The sequence below is a fragment of the Taudactylus pleione genome, unplaced genomic scaffold, assembly GCF_031769625.1.
Source record: "Taudactylus pleione unplaced genomic scaffold, aTauple2 ptg000089l, whole genome shotgun sequence".
Lineage (NCBI taxonomy): Eukaryota > Metazoa > Chordata > Amphibia > Anura > Myobatrachidae > Taudactylus > Taudactylus pleione.
Genome location: NW_028284491.1, coordinates 4,674,221 through 4,689,800, shown reverse-complemented (window position 1 = coordinate 4,689,800; position 15,580 = coordinate 4,674,221). Strand labels below are relative to the sequence as shown.

Here is a 15,580-nt window from a genome sequence, read left to right as displayed (position 1 = left end):
GTATGATAAATGCTGCTCCAGCCAATCGCCTCCCAACTGTCATATTTCTAACAGTTGACAGTTGGGAGCTGATTGGCTGGAGCACCATTTATCATACACAGTGACATTTATCACTCGTTTTGTTGATAATACTTGTTAGTAAATGAGGCCCTTTATGTGTAAAGGCACATTCACACTGATAGCAACGTCTCAGGATAGAGTCAACTTTGCCAGTACTCTGTTTAAGCACTTTAGGTCACCCATATGTTGGCACCAGAGAATACCATAGTACAAGAGACTGTGAAAGACCCTGTGGCAGCTGTGCACTTAGTAGAATGTCATGGAATAGGTCTTGCTCAGATTTCCTCCAGATGCTGTGGCTGGAACAGAAAGCCATTTCAATTCCCCTACATGGTGCTAGAGGTTATGGCTGGAGGCTGTGCATCTCCTGTACACTACACTTCATAATAGCCCCCAAACTAGGAGGCACAGAAAAATACTTATCGCTGCAACCAATGAATTAGTCACTACAACAAGCACACCACTGCACCAACCCATCAGTATGTAATCACAACTGAAAAGGATAATAAACTGAAAAGATGGCACCGATGTGCATAATACTGTATGTTCTCTTTGGGCTATCTACATAATAGGAAATGCATGATATAATGGGAATGCCACAAAGTAGCCAGTGCAAAACATTTGCCTCCAGAAGGTAACTGTTAATATAGCTAATTATTCATGAACACACATGAGACTAACAGAACGATCTGGCTGCATGCCTTAAATAACAGAGAGTGTTAAGAAAAATTCAGCAATGTATTATTAATGCTTCTTTATAAACGTGTACACGCCATGCATATTTGATAGAAAGCAACAGTGGCTCTGTTACCAGGAAAGAGAACCAGTTCTCAGAATATAAACGGCTATGTGAGCAGTTGCTGATGCAATGCATGATGAATTACTACATAAGTAATAACTAAGGTTTCAAACGCCAGCAGAAAAGCGACACAGTTGATACTTATGCAGGGCTATGGACGTATGCTAAGTTTGCATTAAACATCACTAGGTGCTGTGTGACCTGATGGGATAATCCATCACTTCCAACACTTAAATATTATAATTCTAGCCCACCGCCAAAAATAGGCATGGTTACGTACAAAAGTTCAACCATACGATGATTGGACACCACAGGAGCACTGCAGATAGTGGAAGCAGCCATTTTTTTGGGGGGGTTACCCCAATATTCTATTTTCTAAGAACTGGTAACATTGAGGACATTTGCGTCTTAAAGTCTATTTCTTGAGATCTATTATTTTAGCACATTTTTTGCAGTATTGATTCAGTGTGACTTGTGTATTCCTGCTATGTAACATTAGGGTTAGCTGTGTATCCAAAAATATAAGTAGCACATGGTGCAATGGTCTCTGCAACACCATTTATGTTATTCTGAGAATTTCTTCTCTGTTGGTTCTGGTTCTCTTTAAAGTCTAGTGGTAAACTGTGTGTTTTATATGGTACTAGGTAAGTACCCGGCGTTGCCCGGGTTTAAATCTTCAAGTTATCAATGAGCTGGATGTAACGGTCAACATTTTAAAGATAATTAACAGCTCTTCAACACACCCATGAGCAAAGTTCTGCCCGGCGCACTCCGACCAGGACCCCAACCACTACGTTACGCATCCCAGACCACCCACCCCTCTGTGACGTTTTCATCAAATACCCAGCTAGTGGCAGGCCCAGAACAGGCTCTCCAGGTCAAAGTTCTGCCCAGCGTACACTAACGGAAGGTCCAACCAGGACTTCAACCCCCTAGTACAGTGTTTCCCAACCTCAGCCCTCAAGGCACACTAACAGTCCAGGTTTTAGTGATATCCATGCACAGATGCTTAAATCAAACTAACTGAGGTACTAATTAAGACACATGTGCTCAAGAATGGCTATCCTTAAAACCTGGATTGTTGGTGTGCCTTGGGGACCATGGTTGGGAACCCCTGCCCTAGTATTTATTCTGGGATCCAATGTTACCACTCTGAAGTTTTTGTCCAAATCCTTTCAGTGGAAGGCTCAGAACAGGCTCCCTGCGTCAAAGTTCTGCCCAGCGTATACCAATGGGAGGTCCGACTGGGACCCTAATCCTTCCCCCCCCCCCCCCCCTAAAACTTGGCCAGGATCCAACTGGACCACCCCTCAATGGTTTTATCCCAATCGCTGCAGGGGTGTCTGAATGCATAACCGGACAAATAGACCTATGAATTTTATATAGAAGATTAATAGTCTACTCACTTTTGTATTGTGAATGGTTTATTTGTCTTGTCATGTTTGATATTGTGAAACACATACAGGAGCGGCATTCTCACTTCTATTCATTTATAAATGACTGCATTCGCTTAGAAAGATTACCACCCATGTTTAATTCGTGTTCACTCAGGGCCTGATTCAGCAAGGATCGCAAGTGCTAAGACGCACGCAGTCGGTCGATTTTCGCAATCTGCGCATGCATCACAGTGCGCAAATTAGCCACTGCGATTGGGAATGAGAGTGCAGTGTGTACGCAGACCCATTGCAGTGTGATTGACAGGAAGTGCCATTTGGGGGTGGTGACGGGTGGTCGGGCGTACGCTGGCGTGCCAGTGCGTTGGGATGGCTTTGCAGGATTTGTGCATAAATTAGCCACTGCAGTACCATACGCAGCCTGAGGCCTCATAGCGTACCCTGAAATTAGCAATTCCTGAGTGAGGTCCGATCTGCCTTAACTGTGCGTATGGGTCCGATGTTACCGATTGTTTTGTTATGTTGACCAAGTGTACGGATGTGAGTAAGGGGAAGTGGGAGTCTTTATATTAGGCTGAGATCGCATTGTGAATGCAAACATTTATAGATCACCGCTGATATTAGCAACTGCATTGCGTGCGTATAAGCAGAATAGCCATCCATGCTGAATCAGGCCCTCAGACTGTTAGTATTCAGTGGATATGTTAGAGTGGTGAATACTATACCAATATGGGTTGTATTCAGCATAGGGAATAAAATACTTGTTGTAATGTAGCAGAAAACAAGGATATTGCATGATCCCTGTTATATGCAGCCCCAAAGCATTTGTAACCACAAAGTCCTAACAGCAACAATAAAATCTCCCTCTTGCTTGTGCTCAACACAGATCTTCTGAGTAATGTGACAGCTGAGGGGTCAATTAGAGGTAGCAATGTAAAATCAGGCTCTATTTATTATATTAGTATGTATATTGTACATGTCCTTCTACAACTACTAATCACATTACCTCAGATTTTCTTTAGATATATAGGAAGCATTTATTAATAAATCGTCCCTAGGTATAATACAACTGTGCTCTGGTCTTTGCATTGGATAATAGCTGTTTTGCATATAAAATAAAACTTAAAATAGACTAATGTCTATATGATATAAAAACTGTGGAGAAAGACATAGGACGGAAGCAGCAAGATAAGGCAGTGTTTTCAGTAAATGATGTAAGAGGGATTCCCCTCCGAGCTGCAGTGATTGCACTCACCAGTGAGGCTATTAATACAACTATGACTGACCCATCATGAGAGGTTACATATGCAGTCCTCCCATTATCTGCTTATGTAACGTGTAGTATGTGACACCTACTTGTGAAAAATCTTAACTGTTACATTATTTTGCAATGGGTTTCGGTATATTTGAGCTCTACAGTGTTTCCTAAAGCAGTTTATTAAACAATATCTCCAGGAGAGGCAGGCGCACATTGGGCTTGCCCGAGCTCCAGGAGAGCCAGGCGCACACTGGGCTTCCCCGAGCTCCAGGAGCACATTGGGCTTGCCCGCGCCCCAGGAGAGGCAGGCGCACATTGGCCTTGCCCGAGCCCCAGGAGAGGCAGGCGCACATTGGCCTTGCCCGAGCTCCAGGAGAGGCAGGCGCACATTGGCCTTGCCCGAGCTCCAGGAGAGGCAGGCGCACATTGGCCTTGCCGGGGCTCCAGGAGAGGCAGGCGCACATTGGGCTTGCCCGCGCTCCAGGAGAGGCAGGCGCACATTGGGCTTGCCCGCGCTCCAGGAGAGGCAGGCGCACATCGGCCTTGCCCGCGCTCCAGGAGAGGCAGACGCACATTGGGCTTGCCCGCGCTCCAGGAGAGGCAGGCGCACATTGGCCTTGCCCACGCTTCAGGAGAGGCAGGCGCACATTGGCCTTGCCCGAGCTCCAGGCGCACATTGGGCTTGCCCGAGCTCCAGGAAAGGCAGGCGCACATTGGGCTTGCCCGAGCTCCAGGAAAGGCAGGCGCACATTGGGCTTGCCTTCAGCCGCTCTTCGAATTTTCATAATAATGATCAATTATTTATTTTTTTAAATACCCACTGCACTTAAATTTAAACTTATTAAAAAATATGAGATATGGTAAGAACTTACCCTTGTTATCTCTATTTCTACGAAGTCCATAGGGTTCCACAGGATACCTTGGGGTATAGGTGATGACGTCAGGCATCGGGCACCATAGAGTTAAGTTTCAGCCTCCCAGGATGCACTAGGGTCCCCCTCCTATACCACGCCCCCGAGCCAAGGCATCTCAGGTACCAAGCCATAGGCCGGAGGAGGAGAAGGAAGAGAGAGAAGAAAGATCTGGACACACACAAGAATCACATTCTCACCAGAGGGAGACTGAAAAACCGGTGACCAGAGTAAAGCCCATCTGCAGCACAGGTGCGACTGGGCGGGAGTCCTGTGGAACCCTATGGACTTCGTAGAAATAGAGATAACAAGGGTAAGTTCTTACCATATCTCATATTTTCTACTTCAGGGTCCATAGGGTATCCACAGGATACCTTGGGGATGTCCCAAAGCAGTATCCTTTAAGGGTGAGGACGCTCCTGTGCTGAAAGGAGAATCCGCCGCCCGAAGGAAGCATCTTGAGAGGCAAAGGTGTCAAACGCATAATACCTCACAAAGGTATGGACAGAGGACCACGTAGCAGCCTTGCAGATCTGGACTGCAGAGGCACCACGTCGAGCTGCCCACGAAGGACCCACAGACCTAGTGGAATGAGCCTTCACAGAAGGAGGAACCGGCAGGCCTTCATGAAGATAAGCTTCAGAAATAGCCATACGGATCCCGGCTGCCAAAGTTTGCTTTGAAGCAGGCCAACCCTTTTTACAGAAGCCATAGAGGACAAACAAGGCGTCCGACTTCCTAAACGAAGAAGTGCGGTCGACATAAGTCCTTAAGGCCCGCACAACATCCAAAGTGGCCTCACCCACTGAAAGGCCGGGTGAGTTAAAAGCTGGAACAACTATTTACTCGTTAAAATGAAACTGGGAAACAACTTTGGGAAGAAAATCAGGACGAGAGCGTAGCACTGCCCTGTTCCCATGAAAAATCAAGAAAGGGGGTCTACAAGAGAGAGCCCCTAAATCAGAAACACGTCTGGCCGAAGCTATGGCCAGAAGGAAAACTGTCTTAGCTGTAAGCCATTTAAGATCCAGTGAGCCCAGTGGTTCAAACGGCGGTCCTTGGAGAGCTCAGGACCACAGCCAAGTCCCAAGGCGCAACGGGTGGAACAAAAGGCGGCTGAATTCGCAGAACGCCCTGCATAAAGGTGCGTACATCAGGGATTGGAGCAATCCTACGGTGAAACCAGACAGACAGGGCAGAAACCTGTACCTTCAAAGAAGCAAGGCGAAGCCCGTGGTCTAGTCCCGCTTGTAGGAAGGCGAATACACGAGACAGACGAAACTCCCGCGGTGCATAACCTCTTGGTCGACACCACTGGAAGAACGTATGCCACACGCGATGGTATATTCTCGCGGAAGACGGTTTCCGAGCTCTTAGCATGGTTCGTACCACAGAGCTGGAAAACCCCCTGGACCTTAACATGGCCGTCTCAGCAGCCACGCCGTCAAAGACAGCCGAGTCAAGTCCGGGTGAAGACAAGGACCCTGTGACAGAAGGTCCGGCCGGAGCGGTAAGCGCAGAGGACTGTCCACGGACAGACCCTGAAGGTCTGAGAACCAGTGCCGTTTGGGCCATGCGGGAGCTATCAACAGGAGCATCCCTCCTTCCTGTTTGAATTTCCGGATTACCCGTGGAAGAAGGGAAACCGGAGGAAAGAGGTAAGCAAACCGGAACGTCCACCGGACGGACAGAGCATCCACCAGAGATGCCTCTTCGTCTCTTGTGCGAGACCCGTACACCGGCAACTTGTTGTTGTGCCAGGACGCCATGAGGTTGATCTCTGGAAGACCCCACCTGTCCACCAGCAGTTGAAAAACGTCCGGGTGCAGGGACCATTCCCCTGGATGAACGTCCTGGCGACTGAGAAAGTCCGCCTCCCAGTTTAGCACTCCCGGGATGAAGACAGCTGATATGGCCGGAAGATTGCGCTCCTCCCATACCAAGATCCGAGACACCTCTACGAGAGCCGCCTGACTTCGGGTTCCTCCTTGCCGGTTTATGTAGGCCACGGTGGTAGCGTTGTCCAACTGGACCTGCACTGGGTGACCTTGGAGAACCCGATGTGCCTGCTGGAGAGCATTGAAAACCGCTCGGAGTTCCAAGATGTTTATTGGAAGCTCTGCTTCTGCCGGTGTCCACCTGCCCTGGAACAAGTGTGGACCCGAGACCGCTCCCCAGCCCCGAAGACTGGTGTCCGTTGTTAACAGGACCCAATTCGCCACCCAGAACAGACGACCCCTGTTGAGATGGGTCATCTGCAACCACCAGGCGAGAGACAGGCGAACCTCCGGAGTGAGCACCAACGTCTGGGACTTCAGATTCTGAGATAGTCCATTCCATTTGGACAGGATCAGGTGCTGCAGAGATCTGGAGTGAAACTGAACTGGGCATATTCCACCATGTCGAATACTGACACCATGGAGCCCTGTAACCTCATCGCCGAGTGCAGAGACACCCGTCGGCTCTGCAGACAACTGCGCACCCTCGACTGTAAGGCAGAGATCTTTTCCCCCGTCACAAAGATCCTTTGCTGTCCCGAGTCCAATAAGGCTTCGAGATGCAGAATCCGCTGAGACGGGATCAGGGTGGACTTCTGCCAGTTTATCAACCAGCCGTGCCGTTGCAGTAGCGCAATGGTCAGGTCCAAGTGGCGCAGAAGGAGCTCCAGAGATCCTGCCACTAAGAGAAGGTCGTCCAAGTACGGCAACATGCGGACTCCCTGCAGCCGCAGGGAAGCCGCCATGACCGCCATCACCTTGGTGAAAACACGTGGTGCTGTCGCCAGGCCAAAAGGTAACACCCGGAACTGAAAGTGGTCGCTGCGGATTGCAAACCTGAGGAACTGCTGATGGCGCAAAAGAATAGGGACATGCAGGTTAGCGTCCTGTATGTCCAATGACACCATGTAGTCCCCAGGTTGCAGCGCCAGATTGATGGACCACAGGGTCTCCATCCGAAACTTCGGCACCCGCAAAGACTTGTTGAGAGCTTTGAGGTTGAGAATCGGACGAAACGACCCATTGGGTTTCTGCACCAAAAAGAGATTGGAATAGAAACCCTGGCCCCTCTGGGAGAATGGAACAGGCACTATAACTCCACCCTGGAGCATAGTGTGCAAAACCTTCCACAGCTCCGTGGCTTTGTTCCGGTCTGATGGTAGACCCGTGGTGAAGAATCGAGCCGGGAGTCTGTGCCGGAAGGAGAGGGCATACCCGTGTGAGACCACCTTGAGAACCCAAGTGTCCGTCGTGGTGACCGACCAACACCGGGCGAACTGCAGCAGGCGGCCTCCCACTTTGGGATCCCCCAAAGGGAGCCCCGCACCGTCAGGCCGCAGGCTTGTCATCTGGCTTAGGGGCCGGACGTCTGGTACTCCAGGCCTGCTTCCGGGGCTTGGCCGATTTCTTGGGGCCAGCCTGTCGGGGAAAGGACTGTGCTTTAGGCCTACCCTGGGCCCTATAAAGCCGAAAGGACGACTTACCGGAACCGGAAGGAACTGCAGGAGACGGGAGACATGCCGATTTGGCTGCCGCCAGCGTGGCTACAATTTTGTCCAGGTCCGGACCAAAGAGAGCTTCTCAGTTAAAAGGCAAAGCTTCCAAACCCTTTTTGGAATCCGCGTCCGCCTTCCAAGATCGCAACCACAATGTGTGACGAGCAGCTACAGCTGCCGAAGAAATTCGAGACGCCAGGGTACTAATATCCAAGGCCGCTTCGTTGATATAAGTGGCCGAATCCCGGAGATTGCCGATCAACTCCGTCTGCTCAGCCGAACAGTCAGAATCGAAGGACGCCTCCAACGCATCAGCCCAGCGTTCCATAGCTCTGGCAACCCAGCAAATGGCCATAGCTGGCCGCGCTGCCCCCTCCGCAAGGGAATAGCCGACTTCAGGCAGATCTCCACCTTGCGGTCCGTAGCATCCTTAAGGGAGGACATGGATGGCATGGGTAAGGTGGACTTTGATACTGGAGGCTCCTCATCCTCAATAACTAAAGCAGTATGGACTGCACGAATAAGGCCAGGTATATACACCTTAGACTTAGCGTCCGACTCTTTAGTACGGGGAGGTTCCTGGTCAGAAAGATCCAGAATCTCCCCATCGTCGGACGTCCCGTCATCCTCATAAGGAGCAGACAGAGACGCCACCGGCCGCATCACAGACTCCCCTTGCAACACTTCTGACAACTGCTGTACAGAGCTTGTTAACAAATTAACCCACGCAGGCTCATGATAGACCTGAGGAGGGGAAATAGGGAGACTGTGGGGTACCATCAATTGTCTTGGGAAACCCTGCATGGGTGACGACACCACTGACTGCTGGGACAAACCCATCTGAGTGAAGGCAGGCTGCAGAGCTAACTGGCCCACGAGGGTTGTAAGCGCTTTGGCAAAACAAGCCCAGGGCGGCTCCTGTACCAGTGCCGTGACCGTAATCGGTCGCGTCAACGAATAACACCGTCGACATAGTCCCTCCGCACTACCGTCCCCCTCCGCTATAGGTACCTTGCATGTAGTACATAAAAGCTGGAGAGGAAAATCACTTTCAGACATAATGGTAAGTATGTGACCCCTCTCACTGATACTCGTTAGTATAGTGTGAGACCACCCTGCCAGCACCGCACCGCAAGGGCCTTAGCAGAAAGAACAGGGACAGTTAAATGCTGACAGATAGAAAATGAAAGTAAAGGCAGCAGACGCTAGCATAGGTCACATACAATGCAAAGAAATCAATTCCTGCACTATCAGCGCTGATTCTCAACTACACAGACTCAGAGCCTGGTAGGACACAGCGCTGCATACACAGACCTTAATCCAACGGAGGACAGGAATGCAGGGGGACCCAGACCGCGATGCCACCGTTCATCAGCGTCCAGCAGCGCTCACCATGCTTCTTCCAAAGATGGCCACCGAGGAGCAGAGAGGAGGCCGGCCTGGGGGAGGAGCGCTGACACAGGACCAGTAAGCTAGAGCAGAGAGGGCTGTGTGCAGCGTGGTAGGCGCCGGCTGTGAGACAGGGAAGGCGCGCTCCCCTGGCATGCATTTAACCCGAGACACCGCAGCGCTACCGCTCTGCCGCGATACTGCTGTCCCAGGGGGGTAGTGGAAGCGCAGGTTAGAACCTGGCTCCACGCTGCAGCCAGTCCCCAGGGAGCCCCCTGCCTGGGGACTCTGGACCATGTATCAGCGGGGACCCACCGCGGGACCCCGCAGCTTACCTGTTATCTACCTTGATTCCGGCCATGGTCCTAAACATCTGGGGTCACCACTAGCTGTGACCCCAGATGCCTACCAGCATCCCCGGATCAGTACCGGCGTTCTGGTACCGGCGGGGGTGTAGGGAAGACAGCATGGACGTCAGGACTGACTGTCCATGCTGTACTTCCAGATGTGCAGCCACAGCTGCATTGAAGAAACTTCAGGGGCTCTTCAAGGCCCCCCTCTAACAGGTGCATCCGACTCCGGCCGGGCACCAAACTAAACTGAGATGCCTTGGCTCGGGGGCGGAGTATAGGAGGGGGACCCTAGTGCATCCTGGGAGGCTGAAACTTAACTCTATGGTGCCCGATGCCTGACATCATCACCTATACCCCAAGGTATCCTGTGGATACCCTATGGACCCTGAAGTAGAAACACAGCTTTTTTTCTTTAAACTTATCATCAATAAAATGTAATTATTGAGAAAAGTCAAGAAAAAAAAAACAGGCAGAAAATGACGAAGTGAATGAAGAAATCTAGAAAGAAAATAGAAAAATATTTTCAGTCTCATTTACGTGGCGTGAATTTCACTGTAGAAGTAAGACACCCGGTGATCAGACAAAGCCTCTGGTTTCACCCAATGAAATCAGTGAAAAGCTGTAATTTCTGCCAATAAAATTCTGCAATTTTAACCAACATTGTGCTCCTATAATGGTAGAGGTCCCTAATAATATGAGATATGGTAAGAACTTACCCTTGTTATCTCTATTTCTACGAAGTCCATAGGGTTCCACAGGATACCTTGGGGTATAGGTGTGACGTCAGTCGCAGGGCACCAAAGAGTTAAGCTTTCAGCCTCCCAGGATGCACTAGGTCCCCCTCCTATACCACGCCCCTGGGCCAAGGCACCTCAGTTAGTTACCAAGCCATAGGCCGGAGGAGGAGAAGGAAGAGAAAGAAGAAAGATCTGGACACATACAAGAATCACATTCTCACCAGAGGGAGACGGAAAACCGGTGACCAGAGCAAAGCCCATCTGCAGCACAGGTGCGACAGGGCGGGAGTCCTGTGGAACCCTATGGACTTCGTAGAAATAGAGATAACAAGGGTAAGTTCTTACCATATCTCATATTTTCTACTTCAGGGTCCATAGGGTATCCACAGGATACCTTGGGGATGTCCCAAAGCAGTATCCTTTAAGGGTGGGGACGCTCCTGTGCAGAAAGGAGAATCCGCCGCCCGAAGGAAACATCCTGAGAGGCGAAGGTGTCAAACCTGTAATACCTCACGAAGGTATGGACAGAAGACCACGTAGCAGCCTTGCAGATCTGAACTGCCGAGGCACCACGTCGAGCTGCCCACGAAGGACCCACAGACCTAGTGGAATGAGCCTTCAGAGAAGGAGGGACCGGTAGGCCTTCATGTAGATAAGCTTCAGAAATAGCCATACGGATCCAGGCTGCCAAAGTTTGCTTTGAAGCAGGCCAACCCTTTTTACGGAAGCCATAGAGGACAAACAAAGCGCCCCACTTCCTAAACGAAGAAGTGCGGTCAACATAAGTCCTTAAGGCCCGCACAACATCCAAAGAGGCCTCACCCACGGAAAGACCCGGTGAGTTAAAGGCCGGAACAACTATTTCCTCGTTAACATGAAACTGGGAAACAACTTTGGGAAGAAACTCGGGCCGAGTGCGGAGCACTGCCCTGTTCCCATGAAAAACCAAGAAAGGGGGTCTACAAGAAAGAGCCCCTAACTCAGAAACACGTCTGGCCGAAGCAATGGCCAGAAGGAAAACAGTCTTAGCTGTTAGCCATTTAATATCCACTGAGCCCAGTGGTTCAAACGGCGGTCCTTGGAGAGCCCTCAGGACCACAGCCAAATCCCAAGGCGCCACAGGTGGAACAAAGGGCGGCTGAATACGGAGAACACCTTGCATAAAGGTGCGCACATCCGGGATTGTAGCAATCCTACGGTGAAACCAGACAGATAGGGCCGAAACCTGTACCTTCAAAGAAGCAAGGCGAAGCCCATGATCTAGTCCCGCTTGCAGGAAGGCGAGAATCCGAGACAGACGAAACTCCCGCGGTGCATAACCTCTCGGTCGACACCACTGGAAGAACGTATGCCACACGCGATGGTATATCCTCGCGGAAGACGGTTTCCGAGCTCGTAACATGGTACGCACCACAGAGCTGGAAAACCCCCGGGACCTCAGCATGGCCGTCTCAACAGCCACGCCGTCAAAGACAGCCGAGTCAGGTCCGGGTGAAGGCAAGGACCCTGAGACAGAAGGTCCGGTCGTAGCGGCAACCGCAGAGGACTGCCCACGGACAGACCCTGAAGGTCTGAGAACCAGTGCCGTCTGGGCCACGCGGGAGCTATCAACAGGAGCGTCCCTCCTTCCTGTTTGAATTTCCGGATTACCCGTGGAAGAAGGGAGACCGGAGGGAACAGGTATGCGAACCGGAACGTCCACCGGACGGACAGAGCATCCACCAGAGACGCCCCTTCGTCTCTTGTGCGAGACCCGTACACCGGCAACTTGTTGTTGTGCCGGGACGCCATGAGGTCGATTTCTGGAAGACCCCACCTGTCCACCAGTAGTTGAAAAACGTCCGGGTGCAGGGACCATTCCCCTGGATGAACGTCCTGGCGACTTAGAAAGTCCGCCTCCCAATTTAGCACTCCCGGGATGAAGACCGCTGATATGGCCGGAAGATTGCGCTCCGCCCAAACCAGGATCAGAGAGACCTCTACGAGAGCCGCCCGACTGCGAGTTCCTCCTTGCCTGTTTATGTAGGCCACGGTGGTAGCGTTGTCCGACTGGACCTGCACCGGGTGACCCTGGAGAAACCGCTGTGCCTGCAGGAGAGCATTAAAGACCGCACGGAGTTCCAAGATATTGATTGGAAGCTCCGCTTCTGTCGGCGTCCACCTGCCCTGGAACAAGTGTGGACCCGAAACTGCTCCCCAGCCCCGAAGACTGGCGTCCGTTGTCAACAGGACCCAATTTGGAACCCAGAACGGACGTCCCTTGTTGAGGTGGGTCATCTTTAACCACCACGCAAAGGACAGGCGAACCTCCGGGGTGAGCACAATCGTCTGGAACTTCAGAGACTGAGGCAGCCCGTTCCACTTGGACAGGATCAGGTGCTGCAGAGGTCTGGAGTGAAACTGGGCGTATTCCACCATGTCGAACACCGACACCATGGAGCCCAGTAACCTCATCGCCGAGTGTAAGGACACCCGGCGGCTGTGCAGACAACTGCGCACCCTTGACTGTAAAGCAGAGATCTTGTCCTCCGTCACGAAGATCCTTTGCTGTCCCGAGTCCAATAAGGCTCCAAGATGCAGAATCCTCCGAGACGGGATTAGAGTGGACTTCTGCCAGTTGATTAGCCAGCCGTGCCGTTGCAGCAGTGCAATGGTCAGGTCCAAGTGGTGTAACAGGAGCTCTGGAGATCCTGCCACCAATAACAGGTCATCCAAGTACGGCAACATGCGGACTCCTTGCAGCCGCAGAGAAGCCGCCATGACCGCCATCACCTTGGTGAAAACACGTGGTGCTGTCGCCAGGCCAAAAGGTAACGCCCAAAACTGGAAGTGGTCGCTGCGGATTGCAAACCGAAGGAACTCTTGATGGCGCAAAAGAATAGGGACATGCAGGTAAGCGTCCTGTATGTCCAATGACACCATGTAGTCCCCAGGTTCCAGCGCCAGAATGATGAACCGTAGGGTCTCCATCCGAAACTTCGGGACCCGCAAAGACTTGTTGAGTGCTTTGAGGTTGAGAATCGGACGATATGACCCATTGGGTTTCTGTACCAAAAATAGATTTGAATAGAAACCCTGGCCCCTCTGGGAGAATGGAGCAGGCACTATAACTCCAGCCTGGAGCATAGTGTGCAATACCTTCCGCAGCTCCGTAGCCTTGTTCCGGTCTGATGGTAGACCCGTGGTGAAGAATCGAGCCGGGGGTCTGTGCCGGAAGGAGAGGGCGTACCCGTGGGAGACCACCTCCAGAACCCAAGTGTCTGTCGTAGTGAACGACCAACACCGGGAGAACTGCAGCAGGCGGCCTCCCACCCTGGGATCCCCGAAAGGGAGGCCCGGACCGTCAGGCAGCAGGCTTGTCATCTGGCTTGGGGGCCGGACGTCTGGTACTCCATGCCTGTTTCCGGGGCTTGACCGATTTCTTAGGGCCAGCCTGTCGAGGAAACGACTGTGGTTTGGGCCTGCCCTGGGCCCTAGATGACCGAAAGGACGATGGTCCAGAACCAGAAGGAGCAGCGGCCGACGGGAGACAAGCAGATTTGGCTGCCGCCAGCGTGGCCACAATCTTATCCAGATCCGGACCGAAGAGAACTTCTCCGGTAAACGGCAACGCTTCCAGACCTTTCTTGGAATTTGCGTCCGCCTTCCAGGATCGCAGCCACAAGGTGCGACGAGCAGCTGCCGCTGCTGAAGAAATTCTAGACACCAGAGTACTAATGTCTAGAGCCGCCTCGTTGATGTAGGTGGCCGAATCACGGAGATTGCCAATCAACTCCGCCTGTTCGGCCGGACAGTCGGATTCAAAAGAAGCCTCTAATGAATCCGCCCAGCGCTCCATCGCTCTGGCAACCCAGCAAATGGCCATAGCCGGCCGTGCTGCCCCCCTGCAAGGGAATAAGCGGACTTCAGGCAGATTTCTACCTTGCGGTCCGTAGCATCCTTAAGGGAGGACATGGACGGCATCGGCAATGTGGCACTACGGACAAGACGGGTCACGTGAGAATCCACCTGTGGAGGGGATTCCCACTTAGCAAAATAATTATCCGCGAACGGATAAGCCACCGCCAGGCGTCTCTGCGGCTGGTATCTTTTGCCAGGTTGTTTCCACGCCTCCTCTAAATGGTCCACCAACTGACCCGAAAGAGGAAAGACTGTGGCATCGCCCTTCACATCTTTGAAAAAGGCATACTTAGATTTAGCCGCTGGGGGAACTTCGTCCTCAATCACCAAGGCTGTGCGGACCGCCCGAATAAGTCCAGGAATATATACTTTGGACTTAGCATCAGCGTCCTTAGTATGGAGAGGTTCCTGATCGTAAGGATCCAGAATCTCCCCATCATCAAACGTCCCTTCGTCATCCTCATAAGGAGCGGACAGAGACGCCACGTATCACAGACTCCCCTTGCAACACATCCGACAAGTGCTGTACAGAACTCGTCAGGGAGTTAACCCACGCTGGCTCCTGAGAACCCGGGAGCGGGGGATTTGGGAGACTGTGGGGTACCACCAATTGTCGTGGGAACCCCTGCATGGGTGACGACACCACAGACTGCTGGGACAAACCCATCGGAGTAAACGCGGGCTGCGGAGCTAACTGGCCCACTAAAGCTGTTAACGCCTGAGCGAAACAAGCCCAGGGCGGCTCCTGTACCGGTGCTGTAACCGTAATAGGCCGCGCCATGGACAAACACTGCCGGCAAAGGCCCTCCGCGCTACCCTCCCCCTCCGCTAACGGTACTTTGCACGTGGTACACTGTAGCCGGAGGGGAAAATCACTTTCAGACATGATGGCACCACGTATGTGACCTCTCTCACCAATTAAGTATTAAATAGGCGAGAGACCACCCTGCAGCACCGCACTGCAAGGGCTTTAGCAGAAAGAACAGGGACAGTAATAAAGCTGACAGTTTTGAGAAGATAAAGTTACAGGCAGCAGCGCTAGCACAGTCACATACAATGCAGAGAAATAACAATTCCTGCACTAACAGCGCTGATCACTCAACTACACAGACACAGGGCCTGGTAGGACACAGCGCTGCATACACAGACCTGAGCCACAGCGGAGGAGAGGTATGCGGGGGGACCCAGACCACGATGCTTCCTTCCAGGCTTCCAGCAGCGTTCACCATGCGTTGCAGAGAAGATGGCCGCCGAGGAGCAGAGAGAAGCTGGCCTGGGGGAGGAGC

The 15,580-nt window shown here is 51.9% G+C and overlaps 1 protein-coding gene across 1 annotated transcript in view; it reads right to left on the bottom strand.

Moving 5' to 3' along the window:
* Nucleotides 1-15,580, bottom strand: part of CERS5 (ceramide synthase 5) — a 62,423-nt gene that overhangs the window by 1,985 nt on the left and 44,858 nt on the right. The gene's annotated exons all lie outside the window — the stretch shown is intronic.